Here is a 14266-nt window from a genome sequence, read left to right on the forward strand (position 1 = left end):
GTGCTTTGTGACCACCTAGAGGGGTGGGATAGGGAGGGTGGGAGGGAGACCCAAGAGGGAGGGGATATGGGGATATATGTATATGTATAGCTGATTCACTTTTTTATAAAGCAGAAACTAACACACCATTGTAAAGCAATTATACTCCAATAAAGATGTTAAAAAAAAAAGATAGAAAAAAAGGAAAAAAAAAGAAAAAGAAAATGAGGACTTAGAAATGACTGTTGAGTTTAATAACACAGGTGACCAACCATGAGAGGAAACATTTCATTGGATTGGCAGGAGCAAAAACCTACTGACAAGGGTTCAAGAAGGCCTGGGAGAAGAATTAGAGGCAGTCAGTATATATAATTCTTTAAGAATAGTTTTAGACTTAAGTTGCTTCAAAAGTGTCACTATAGAGGCTTGAAGAGAAAAGGACTATAGCCTAAGAAGGAAGTGGAGTCAAGAAAGGGTTTTTGTTTATTTTAATTTTAAATGGGAGAAATAACATCAAGTTTGTATGCTGATGGGAATAATCTAGTGGAAAGTTTAACAATTAGTATAATACTCAGTGTATCAACCATATATATTTGCCTTCCTTCTAACAATTTGAATTTACAAATGCCTGTCCCCTAGAAACTAGTTATGCATTTCTGACTCTTTAATCTTTCAATCTCATTACTTCCACCAGGAACTAATCATATTAGCAATTTGATTGATGATTAAACTATTTCCTGGTATTTCCTAGAACCTATAATAATTGTGTTTTTTCAATAAAAATATGATTTCATTTAAAGAGCTTTATAAATAGACATTAAACATAAATTATCTACCTTTATGTTGTAGCGGTAAGAAAAATCACTATTGATACCAAAATCAAAAGGAAACTCATATCCAGGATAAACTGAGTCCTCTCCCCCATACTTCAGCTACTACTGATTAGTATTTGAACCCTGTGTATTTAAAGTTCCAGCGGCAGTACAGTTGACTTAAGAGTCAGGTGTCTGTGGGCCATGCTCCTCCCAATGGGAGAGGAACATTCACTTCTGAGGTAATTCAACAGAAGTAGTTCCCTGCCTGGGCAGTCACTTTCTCTGACTTCAGCATTGTCACTTGCTCATGCTGCTACTTTAACGAATTCGTTCAAGAGAATGTCATCTTCAGAGCTGTGGTTTCCTCCCCAACTGCAGCTTAACTTTTAACACAACACCCTTCAATATTTCCTTCCTGTTGCTTCTGCCCATGCCCCAAGCTAAGAGTAATGAAAACTCTGCTGTAATTACTCCTGACTTTCTCAGCCTCTTGATTTCTACTCTCCCCTTACATTATAATTACTTAGATAACAAAATGATACTTAATTCTCACTGCAAAACTCTTTATCTCCTTTATATTAAATACATAATATTGTATCAGCTTCTTGCTGCCTCAGTTTTATTCTTTTGTAGCCTATTTCAGTTCTTTATTTATTGAGACTATCTACCCTCCTGTGCCTGATTTGTTAACAGTTATGCATTTTGAACAGAACAAAGAAGAGTTATAGGCTGCAGTTACCTTAGAAGGGTCATTTATGAGTATACACACACATTTTCATATATTAGATTATAGCAAGTATAGCTTAAAATTGCTCATCCTAGTAGCTAACCATTGGTAAGCACTTACTCCAGGTCTGGCACTCTGCTAAGCATTGGGCATGCATCATCTGATTTGATTCTCCGTTTTACTGCTGACAAAACTAAAGATTTGGAGTAGTTAGAGCCTCTGCCCAAGGTTACACAGCTAGTAAGTGATTGATCAGGGATCTGAACATAAGTGATCTGGCCTCAGTACCCACATACTTAGTGACTCAGGCAGAAGAGAGCCATTTTGCAGATGTGTAAGATGCAGATGTGTAAAGGCAGGGCTCCTAAGACTTGTCTAGTTGAGTCTTGATAGAGGGGAGAGTCCACTCCCAGAGATGAGAAAGTCTTGGTGAGAAGGGAGTTACAATACTCCAACAGTTCCCTGAAGTCTCATTACCGACATTTTAAGTCCATGATAATTTTTCATTCTGCTTCATAATATATCCATATCACTTTGATATAAAAGGAACATTTGACTCTGTTAAAGGACACAAAAGACATGTGTAAATATTTATGAAGTAGATGGCAAACATTGTAAAGATGTCAATTTCCCCCCAAATTCATCTAGTATTCAATGTCTAGTATGCAATTCAAAGTCATTCCAATAAAAATATCCAAATAATTTTTGTAAGAAATTTTCTAATCTTATTCTTAAATTTGTGTGCCACAGAGATATTCACAGATAGCTGAAGCAAGTTGGGAAGAGAAAAACATAGAGGAAAAATATGCCCTTTCAAATGTTAAGGCGTAAGACAAAGCTCTGGTAATAAAAAACCTTTAGCAAAGAGCAAACAGAAAGATGGAAATTATATATATATATACTATGAAATTATGTATATATTATGAAATTAAATATATACATATATATTAAGTGATCAGAAGAGGATAAGATATATTATTCAGTATGTTTTGTTGGAATATTTTCTTTATTTTACAGAGAAAAATAAAATGTTTCCTAACTTACGCTACATACCAAAATAGACTCGTGATGAATTAAATACCCAGATTTGAAAAACAAATACATACAGCTTAACAAAAGAAAACATAGGAGATTATTACTTCTAGGTAGAGAAAAGATACCATAACCAGATTCCCAAAGAATAACTCATAAAGAAAAAACTTATATATTTTGAAATTACAGATAAACTTAGAGTCACTGTCTTCCTGATTGACCTATTCATTTCCTTCACGCTGTTTATCACTTTGTGAAGTTGTCTTCCTTACTTAATTTTTGGCCTTACACTCATCTGCAGTCAGATGCTCTACCCCTGAGCTATACTCCCATTACACTCATCTGAAGGTATGCTTCCTGAGGGCAGGTACTTCACCTACTGTGTTTACACTGTAGACACAGCACCTAGAACTGTGCCTATTATAATATGTGTGCAATAAATGGGTTCTTTGAATACTGTTTAAAGGGTTTTTAAAAAAATGTTCCTATATTTTGTAGATCCCACTGCTGTCTGTTTGTCTAAGGCTCTCTTTCCTTACCATCATGCAAGTTCTACTGTACTTTCCCCAAATGTAAGCCCTAAAGGATATCTACAAGAGTGATCATTAGAGGAACTTCATGGTTACTACCAAGCCTGAAACTCTGATTTAAACCCTGTAGGCAACAGTGAGACTATTATGACAGCAACTCCTGAATGCATTATGTAGGGCAAGTCTTTTTAAATGAAAAGATACTATCTTTAGGCTATAGCTAAGACGAAAGAATTGAAAATACAGAGAAGCATATTTTAGCTTAACATTATAAATTATTTTCTCCCAGTTGCAGTCGTCCGGAAACAGAATGGGCTGTCTTGAGATGCAATAAATGGTGCATCACTGGAGATGTTTGGGAAGAATCTGGAGCGCCACTTAACAAGAGAGAGAAAAAGTAAGAAGGAATTATTTCCTTGCATCCTCAGATCTTTGCCCTGTTCCTTCTTATAACCACCTCCTCTTCACAGGACCTTTCCCTTTCGTCCCACCAGGAATATTCATTGAAGTACCATGATGCCAAGAGCGGTGATGAACGTTGTAAATTATTGTTATTTTCAACATTGGATGAATGACACCAAAAATTAAAGGAAGGTTACACAGTAAAGCAAGCATTCTGTAGGGCATTTATCTGGGCCTCTGGAATACAAAGATATATAGTCAGAGAAACACACTCATTCTCCATTCTTAAACCCCCACGCCCACCCCATTGAGAGAGGAGCTCAAGCAAACAACAGGCAAAAATCTCATGGTATGGGTTGAAATTCATAGACAGAAGGCTTAGCACAGAATAATGCATGCAGCCCTCTGTCTCTCGAATCCTGTGAATAGGCTTGACCGTGCACAACTGGACACATCAAAGGTTTTGCTCTAGTTTTGTTCTGTCTACGAGACCCCATCCCTTGCTGCTCTCATTCTTTAAAATAGTGATTGCATGAAAGTAGTCTTAGAAATGTAGGGGTGGGGGGAATTCTGAGCATGGATACCAGATGCTCAGGAGTTGCATTCCCATACTGATAGCACCTAGAGAGCTTGTGGGAAGCTGAGGCTGCACCTACTGCTCCTCCAGCTGGCAAAAGAGCTTCCCTTACCCCAGTCCCAGTGCTCATTGCAAGGAATCCCCAAGATGGGCCTCAGGTTGATTCAACAAACAATCCAATCATTTGCAAATTCCTTACCTTGTTTGATCCTCCCAAGAGCCTTGTACAGAAAGATAGAGCAAGTATGATTGTGTCCATTTTATTCATGAAGAGGCAGATACAAACAGGATAAAAGGACTGGCTTAAGTCATCCTGCTATGTGGCAAAGCCAGGACTCATTGCAGTCCATCAGAATCCTCTTCTCATGCAGTCTCACCCTAAATATATATCCCGTCAGATTGCCCTGGCAATGATGCCATCCATGTCAGAAAGAGGAACTCTAAGAGGAATGGTTATCTGTGCCCCATTTGCCCCAGGAGGAAGGGCAGCACCCAGGAGTTCTCTAAAATTCTGAAGAAGTGATAATAACAAGGCCAGAAGCAATTCCCTCCAGAAGCACTCTCTCCTGGAAATGTGTCACTTTCACATGTAGGCACTGCCTATGACCAATTGTGGGCCACCTGGGAAAATAATACGACAGACACAGAATAAGGCTGAGATGTTTAGTTTACCCCTCCCCTTCCCCTAGATCAAGGAGTAGAGATTATATCAGAAGAGAAAGTGCTCTTTCTCAATATTTGCTCTTGGATTACATGTGAAATTGCAATCACACCAACCGCAGTTCCTGTGCCAAATTCAGAAGTGGGACAGGATATGGAGAAATCTAAGAGAAGAGAAAATGATTATTTGAAGATACCTCTTGAGAGATGATGTACACAGATTGAAATACGCCCTAAATTGTCCAGTATCAGTGGGCTCCATATGGAGAAGATAAGACTAGACATCAGGTTTTGGTGGCAGACCCTAGGTCTCCTGTGTTTGAATTAGAAACCCGTTTTGACGCCTCTTAACTTGTACCAATGCTCTGAATTCTGGACTCATCTGCATTAACCAACCATGTGGCAATGAATATAGTAAAATTGAAAGAATACTGGATTAGAAGTCCTGTAAGTCTGTGATCCCTCCTTGCTTCACCTCTCTAGAAACTGATTTCTTCATCAATGAAGTGAGGGAGATAAATATAATCTCCAACTTTCCATTACGTTCTAAAAGTCAAAGTCATTTCTACACATAGAAAATTAGATGGTTTGAACATCATGTTTTCTAAAATCCTCTCTGGTCCTAACACTTTAGTTTCCAAAGTATATTTTCTGAGTCATTTTTTTCTTAGGATAAACATATGGTCCCTAGTATTTCAAGTGGTACCTCTGCAGTAAACATACAGCATAAATGCTGTGGGTTGTATTGAACTGAAGAAATGTTATGGTTAGCCTATATGATACCTTCATGCAAATTATAAAAATGTTTTCTTCTCTGGACAAATTAGAAAAGGACGCCTTTCTCTACAGAAGCAGCTCCATAGATACAGGACTAAAAGAGGGTTGTTTGGGCTGAATTTCAGCTTCCTCTTTCCTCCTCAGCTGCACATTCTTGTGCAGTGTACAAAACACTCAACTGAACACAGCAGCCCTGGTGGAGTCCGAAAATCTGAAGGCATTTGCTTCAAGCCAAACTCAAACTTTCTGAGGAAAATTCTGAAAGATTATAGTTAGCAGCATACAACCTCTAGGCTCTCTGAGCTGGGCAAAGATTACACTGAAGACTGAAAGATTTCATGATTGGAATGTTGATTTTGCTATTTGTACTTTGAAGGATAAATACAGCACCTCTGTCATAGGAAGCAAAACACAATCTGAAATGGTCCATTATTGAAGCATTAATCTGATTAATTAACCTACTTAGGAAATAGATTACCCTACACTCTAAGCTTCTCTTTCAAATAGACTATAAGCTCCTCAGGACAATTGAAATTCTTGCTCATTTTTATACCTCCAGAATTGACCACAGTGTCTGGCACAAAACAGTTGTTCAATGAACAATTACTGATTGAACTCATTATCTGAAGTTGATTTGATTCAAATACCCCAAGACTGGATATTATGGACATAAAAGAAATGCAATGAAATTAAAGTAGAATTGGAAAAGTCAGCCTAGAACAGTAGTTCTCAACCTGCATGTGCAATTACTAAACACCTGGAGATTCTAACACATCTCCCCACTCTGTCCCTGCTCAATCTTGAGAACCCCTAAAGGATTGAGATTTTCCAGACACCATTTCTGAAGGTCCTCTCTCACCTTCCACAAACCTAATCAGAGTGCAGAGACATGGTTCTCAACCTGGAAGGGCAAAGGTGCTAGTCAGAATTAGCTCCCACCTCTCCAGTTAAGGAGCTTGATGACAGCTTTTACAGGAATAAGGCCCCTGGGGCATTTTGTTTGTTTTTTGTTTTTTTGCGGTACGCGGGCCTCTCACTATTGTGGCCTCTCCCGTTGCGGAGCACAGGCTCCGGACGCGCAGGCTCAGCGGCCATGGCTCACAGGCCCAGCCGCTCCGCGGCATGTGGGATCTTCTCGGACCGGGGCACGAACCCGTGTCCCCTGCATTGGCAGGCGGAGTCTCAACCACTTAGCCACCAGGGAAACCCCTACTTTTCTTTTAACCCGTCTTTATCAGTGTGTTTTAAGTGCGTTTGTAAATGACAAATAGCTGATTTTTTTTAGCTTGCCTTTTTAATAGATAAGTTTACTCCATTTATATTATACTTACTGACAAATTTGGATTCATTTATACCAGGAGTTGGCAAATTATGGTCCTTGGGACAAATGTAACCCAGCACCTGCTTTTGTATATAAAGGTTTATTGGAACTCTCATGCTCAGTTGTTTATGCATTATCTGTGATTGCCTTTATGCTTCAATGTCAGAGGTAAGTAGTTGCGTCAGAGACCATATGGCCCGAAAAGTCATAAAGTTTTACTATTTAGCCCTTTACAAAAAAGTCTGCTGTTCCCATCATCACTTTTTTTCTTCTAGCTATACTTTCACCTACTTCTATTTTCCCCCATCCTCCATTCCACTGGCTTAATTCAATAGAAGAATTAACTCCTTTCCCTCCACTAGTTTGAAAGTTATACATTCTATTCCTTTTATTTTAGTGATCATTCTTAAATTTTATAATGCATTTTTTTGTTTCAAAATTATTTAATGCATTAATCGGGTATAATTAACATACAATAAACTGCATATATTCAAAGTGTACAATTCTTGTTTTGACATATGTATGTACCTATGAAGTGACAATTAAGAAAATGAATGTATCCATCACTCCCGAAAGCTTCTTTATGCATAACTTTCCCCTCTCTTCCTTCTCTGACACCACATCCCCAAACTACCACTGATTTGTGTCCTATAACTATAAATTATGTTATATTTCCTAGAGGTCAATATCAATGGCATCATACATTATATACTCATTTGTTTCTGACTCCTTTCACTCAGCAGAACACTTTGGGTCTCATCCATGTTTTTGTGCATATCAGTAGTTCATTGCTCTTTATTGCTAAGTAGTATTCCACTGTATGAATACATGACAATTTATTTGACCACTCATCTATTGATGGGCATTTGATGTTTCCAATTTGAAACTATTATAAATAAAGCTGTTAAGAAGATTAATGTACAAGTATTTATATAAACATGTATTTATTTTTCTCTGAGTAAAGATCTAGAGGCAGCATGACTGGATCATAGTACATTGTAGATGTATGTTTAACTTTTAAGAAGTTGCCAAACAGTACCACTTTACATTCTCACTACCAGATAGTTTCCTTGCTTAGAGTTTCAACACTGTGAAGGTAGTGTAAATTAGGTCGGTATTCTCAACTTAGGTTTGAGATCCTGATTTCTCTTATGTTATCCTTTTTCAACCCATTACCCAGAAAATGCGACCTACTCATATGCTTGTCCCCAGACTATCAGAGAGAAATTTTCCGATCTGTCTCATGGATGGCGCACTTGTGATGCCTGGCTTTGTGCACGGGAGTCAATGTCAACGCTCTACTTCAAAGGAGCTTGAGACTTCATCTTTTTTTCCACCCATGAAAATCCCAGCCTCCCCCCACTAAGGTCTATAACATGCTTCTGTGGGCACTATGCACTGTTCGGCTTCAGCTCCTGCTTATTGCTTTGCCTTTAAGTTCACTCTCAGTTCTAGCACCTCCAGATTTCCCTTCCATGTTTTTGAATTCAGAAATTAATTTATCTCATGGTATATCAGGTCATATTATCTTATATTTTACTCAGCACTTATTGGAGTGAAGGGTATCTGTATATGTCAGTTCCCTCTGTCATTTTGATTGGAAGTAATCTACACATTGGTTCTTAAATCAATGTATATATGGATCCCTAATTATGTAATATTCGAAATAAAATGTGCACATAAGTTTCTCTCACAAGTAGAGTGTAACATGATTTGTTGAAGGCTGCTGGCTCTGGCTTTAAGAAACAAAACACCATCTTGTATATAGATTCACTACTACAAAAGTATCTGTTAGGTTTTCTGAGATCAAGGGACTCCTTGAGCTTTGAGTCCTGGAGTCTGAAGGTGATGAAACATCCAATGTTCACACAGTGCACACAAGCACTGACAGCACCAACTGTTGAAAGTTGCAACAGTCAGCAAGCAAATGATATAGCATAGAAGGGACCTAAGTTTAATCTACTTGTTGTGAAGTAGCTAAGTTGTATTCTACCAGGTAAGAAGCTTTACAATTTTTCACGAGAAACCCAATCACTTTCCTTATGCAACCCGGTAGTTATAATGGGCCTCTCTGTCCCTCTGACATCTAGGTCAAGGTGAAGCCTCAAATTCTACAACTTTTGTAACTTCAAAACTCCACCCCCCCATGGTTTCTGAAAATTCCTAGAGACTTTTGCTTTCTCATGGTAAAATACCGTGCCTCCAGCATCTGCCTCTGCATACACTGTTTCTATGTCAGCTCCACAGCAGTGTTGACAAGAAAATCAGCTCCTCAGATTTCAGCAAAAATTCTACTGACCTCAAGCACTTGGGACATCAGAAACTGTACTGATTTCTGGGAGGAGTGAGGGACGAAGAGACGGTGTTGCATCGCACAGCACACAATCTCTCATCAAGCCACTCTTTTTTTTTTTTAACTTCTTTACTGGAGTATAATTGCTTTACAATGTTGTGCTAGTTTCTGCTGTATAACAAAGTGAATCAGCTATATGTATACATACATCCCCATATCCCCTCCCTCTTGAGCCTCCCTCCCACCCTCCCTATCCCACCCCTCTAGGTGGTCACAAAGCACCGAGCTGATCTCCCTGTGCTATGTGGCTGCTTCCCACTAGCTATCTGTTTTACGTTTGGTAGTGTATATATGTCAGTGCTACTCTCTCAGCTGAAAAAGAAACGAAGTTGAGTAATTTGTAGTGAGGTGGATGGACCTAGAGTCTGTCATACAGAGTGAAGTAAGTCAGAAAGAGAAAAATACCGTATGTTAACCCATATATATGGAATCTAAAAATAAAAAAGGTTCTGAAGAACCTAGGGGCAGGACAGGAATAAAGATGCAGACATAGAAAATGGACTTGAGGACATGGGGAGGGGGAAGGGTAAGCTGGGATGAAGTGAGAGAACACCATCAAGTCACTCTTGTTCCCTTCTTGTCTGTTAGCTCCCCTTCCCTCTCAAAAACAAAATACATTCTACTCTTTATCTCATGTCTCACAGTTGGAGAGCAAGTTTTACTGCTTGAGCATGCCCTGAAGTCTTACACTTCAACCCAAGCAATTCATCAAAGTATTTCTTCCAAACAAATATAATACTTTCCCTAAAGGAAACCCTGGTGAATAAAACATTTTCTTCACCTCATTGCACCCATCATGGGGATTGGTATGTTGACGGAGTCTGAATGTACATTGGAAGAGTTCTCAACGGAAGGTGACAAACTCAACCAGTTACACACATCTCGCTACAAATTCGATTTTACTTCCATCTGCTTCCCCCCTTTCAGTTATTAGTATGAAAGAGAGACTCCATATCTTTTTGTGGGAGTAGGGAGTAGAATGTTCTATGAAGAAACATGAGTAGGGAGTAGAATGTTTTATGAAGAAAAGTGTTTCTTTTAGGCCAATATGCTGATATTTAGCAACATGGTTTTCAGTCCTCCTGAAAGTAGAAGGGGGGAGGCATCATGCCTCATTCATCCAACCCCCTTAAATGTAAGCCCTGCCCATAGGATGCCCTAAAAGTTCACGGAAGAGAATGAGGGGGATGCAGGGGAGAACGTGGTGACATTTGCAAGGGACCCAAGGGCTGGGGCAACACAGATTAAAATAGAAGAGGTTGGAGGGAGTGAGAGGGAAACCCACCACAAAGATCACAGAGTATTATTACTCTTTTCCCACCCAGGTGGCATGTACTCATGCATCAAGTACCCAGTCACTTGGTCGCACCCACAGCTGCCGCCAGGGAAGCCACAGGGTCTTTCATCGCAGCGCCACTCTCCCCAGCCCACTGAAGGACGTATCTCAGCAGTGAGGAAAGAGTAGGAGGAGCTGTGACCTGGGCCCACTGCTCCCAAGACAAGCATTTGAAGCCTCTCAAGGGGAGGAGCTGTGCAGGAGGAAAGGGTGGAGGCGGGAAGACTGGGGAAGCTTGCAAAGTCTCATGGAAGTGAGATTGATTTCTCCATCTCCAGTGTCTCATCCTGCACCCTCTCCCTAGGATCTGTATTTCTCCCATTCCTCACGGCCTCATGTGTAACCACCAAACCTGCTTTGGCCAAGAAGCAGAATGTGAAACTGAGCGGCCACAGGAAGTTACAGCTTTAAGGTATGTTCCTTTGCCTACACTCTCAGTCTGAGAGGTCTGAGTCCATTTTATAGGTCAGCTCAGATGGTACATGTGTTGAGATTACGAATAGATGAGAAACACAGAGCCTGAAGAGTAAGCAGAATGATCAAGAAGAAAGGGAAGGACCTCTAGTGCTAGAAATCACTGAAGACAGTTTTCTTTCCTCTAGTACTTTTTCTATTCATTGTGTGACTTTCAAAACAACTCGATAAGACGAAGAGTAATTGGAAAGGGGGAGAAGAGTGACACATTCATTTCTGGATGTATGGCCAACTAGATATACTGCAACAGCCTTCTAATTAGACACAAAATGTCAAGAATAGGCAAGACTACTGAATTAGATGAAGAAACCTAAGGAGGAGGAGAAGCATAGGGACATACCCCAGAGGTGGAGATGAACTAAAGCTTGTTTAAAGGTAGGTAATTAAGGCAGGGGTATGTTGGGAAAGGAATAGACAAAGTGACCAATGGAGCAGAATAAAGAGCCTAGAAATAGACCCACTTAATCTATGACTGACAGAGCATCACATATCACTGAGGAAAGAATAGGCAGTTTAATAAATGATTCTGAAACTATTGCTTAGCCATATAGGGGGAAAGGAAATAAGATCCCTGTCTCACAGTAACAAAAATTCCAGATGGATTAAAGATTTAAATGTGAAAAAAAATCTTAAAAACTTTTAGAAGAAAATACAGAATATCTTTATGACTAAAACCACAAAAGCTAAAACCCTGAAAGACTGATAATTTTAATAAAATTAACAACTTTTGTTCATGTAAAGATATACAAAGAAGGTAAAAACACAAACCACTATATGACAGAAATATTTGCTACACAAGTAACACAGAAAAATTAGTATCCTGAAATATATATCTCTTAGAATTAGTAAGAGAAAGACTTCCCCTCCCCTCAAAAAAATAAAAACTAGAAAATGGGCAAAACCTGTGAAGAAGTATTTCATAGAAGAAGAAATGCAAAGAGCCTATAATTTAAATGAAAATATGTTTAACCTTAATCTCAATAGTGATTAGAAGGAAGCAGATTCAAGCTAAAGGAGATACAGTAAGTCCCCTACATACAAAGGAGTTCTATTCCAAGAGCATGTTCGTAAGTCCAATTTGTTCATAAGTCCAGCAAAGTTAGCCTAGGTACCCAACTAACACAATCGGCTATATAGTACTGTACTGTAATAGGTTTATAATACTTATTACACAAATAATACATAAAAAACAAACAAACACAAAAAATAAAGAAAACACTTTTAATCTTCCAATAGTACCTTGAAAAGTATAGTACAGTACAACAACTGGCATACAAGGGATGGCATCGAGTGAACAAGCAAGAAGAGTTACTGACTAGAGGAGGGAAGGAGGTGGGAGATGGTAGAGGTGAAGGATCGTCAGCAACAGGAGATGGCGGGCAAGCTGCAAGTTCACTCACGCCTGACGCTGATGGCACAGGTTCTGATTCCTTGCTGGATTCAATTCTTCTACCCCCTTGAAAAAATGATTCAGTGATGTCTGGGTAGTAGCTCTTTTTTTCTCATCATAGAAGGCATGGTAGCACAGTGGATTGCATTCTGAACCGCTGCTGCAACCTTCGCGTACCGTTCTATGTTCAGGTCCTGTGCCTCAAAAACTAACAGTGTCTCCTTAAAGAAAATCGCTTGCTTCCGGACATCCTGGGATTGAAATAAAGATACTGTACTACTGTATTATATACAGTACTGTACAGTAAAGTACACAAAAGCACAGCCACTTGTAGAGAATGCACGCACCTGACAACGTATGCCAGACACGTGAACTAACTTCCATGATTTGACATGCGAATGCTGGTTCGAATGCTTTGAAAGTTTGCAACTTGGACTTACCGTACCAAGTTTCTCCTTTCAGATAGGTAAAAGTAAAAAAGTTGAACAATACCAAGTGTCAGCAAATATATAGAGGGAGGGAGAACTCTCATTCACTGGTGTATACATTTATATAAGTACTTTGGAGAGCAATTTGGCATAACCTAGTAAAGTTAAACATGCACAGATCCAATGACTCAGAAAGTCACTCCCAAATTTACACCTAGAGAAAGTTTTGGAAGTGTGCTCTAGGAGTTATATTCAAGAATCTTCACAGCAGCCATGTTTGTAATAGCAAACATTGGAAATAACCCAAATGTTCATTAGCAATAGAATGGGTGAATAAATAGTGGTACTATCATACGATGGAGTATTATGCAGCAGTGAAAATTAATGAACTCCAGCTACGTAGATCAACATGGAAAAATCTCAATTAAAACTGGGAGAAATAAGCACATCAGAAAAGCACATCCAGTATAATTCCGTTTATATAAAGTTCAAAAATATGCATACATTAAACAATATATTGAGTAGGAGTAACTATGTAAGTGATAACACTATAAATAAAGCAAAAGAGTGATTAACACAAAATTCAGAAGAGTGGTTATTTCAGGGTTCAGAGAGAGTAATACTGGGGGAAAGTTCAGGAAAGCCTCTAACTTAGTATAAACTTCTATTTATAGCCGACATGCACAGTTGTTCATTTTGTTATTATTCTTTATTTGCACCCAATCTATCAATATTTATTTATTTGTCTTAATTTTTTTTGTTTGAATTTATTTATTTTTTTCCAACAATTATTTTGGGTATTTTTTTTTCTATTCTTTGTCAAATTCTTTTCCCATTTAGGTTATTACAGGATACTAAGCAGAGTTCCCTGTGCTATACAGGAAGTCCTTTTTGGTTATATATTTTAAACATAGCAGCGTGTACATGTTGATCTCAAACTCCCAATCTATCCCTCCCCCTCGACTCTTCCCCACTGGTGAGCATAAGTTCATTCTCTAAGTCTGTGAGTCTGTTTCTGTTTTGTAGATAAGTTCATTTGTCTCATTTTTTTCAGATTCTGCATATAAGAATATTATTATTATTCTTTAAATTGTAGTATCACAATTAGGATTTTTTTAATGAATTGAAAACAAAGATGAGACCATACAATGTACAAGCTGGCTCACAAGCAAGCTGGGGACAGCACAAAACTACCTGCTCTCACTGTTACTGTGTCAAATTCTTCTGACCCCCAAAAATAAATTTTTAATAGATGATCTTTTAAAAATTGAGTCACAGCTCAGAAAAATACCAAAAGGAAGGGGGAAATAAGCACCTGCATATTAACAATGTCTTTTATCTGAGATCCTCATGAGTTTGAGCTCAATATTGCCATCACAGAGTCAAGACAGCAAAGGAGAACAGGAACAGAGATTTTTAACTCTGACACCACAGGTCTAGAGTGAATTTGGGTTTTGACTGTTAG

This window comes from Aethalodelphis obliquidens, unplaced genomic scaffold (assembly GCF_003676395.1).
Source record: "Aethalodelphis obliquidens isolate GAN/ISIS:26980383/991018 unplaced genomic scaffold, ASM367639v1 scaffold55, whole genome shotgun sequence".
In the NCBI taxonomy this organism is placed as follows: Eukaryota; Metazoa; Chordata; class Mammalia; order Artiodactyla; family Delphinidae; genus Aethalodelphis; species Aethalodelphis obliquidens.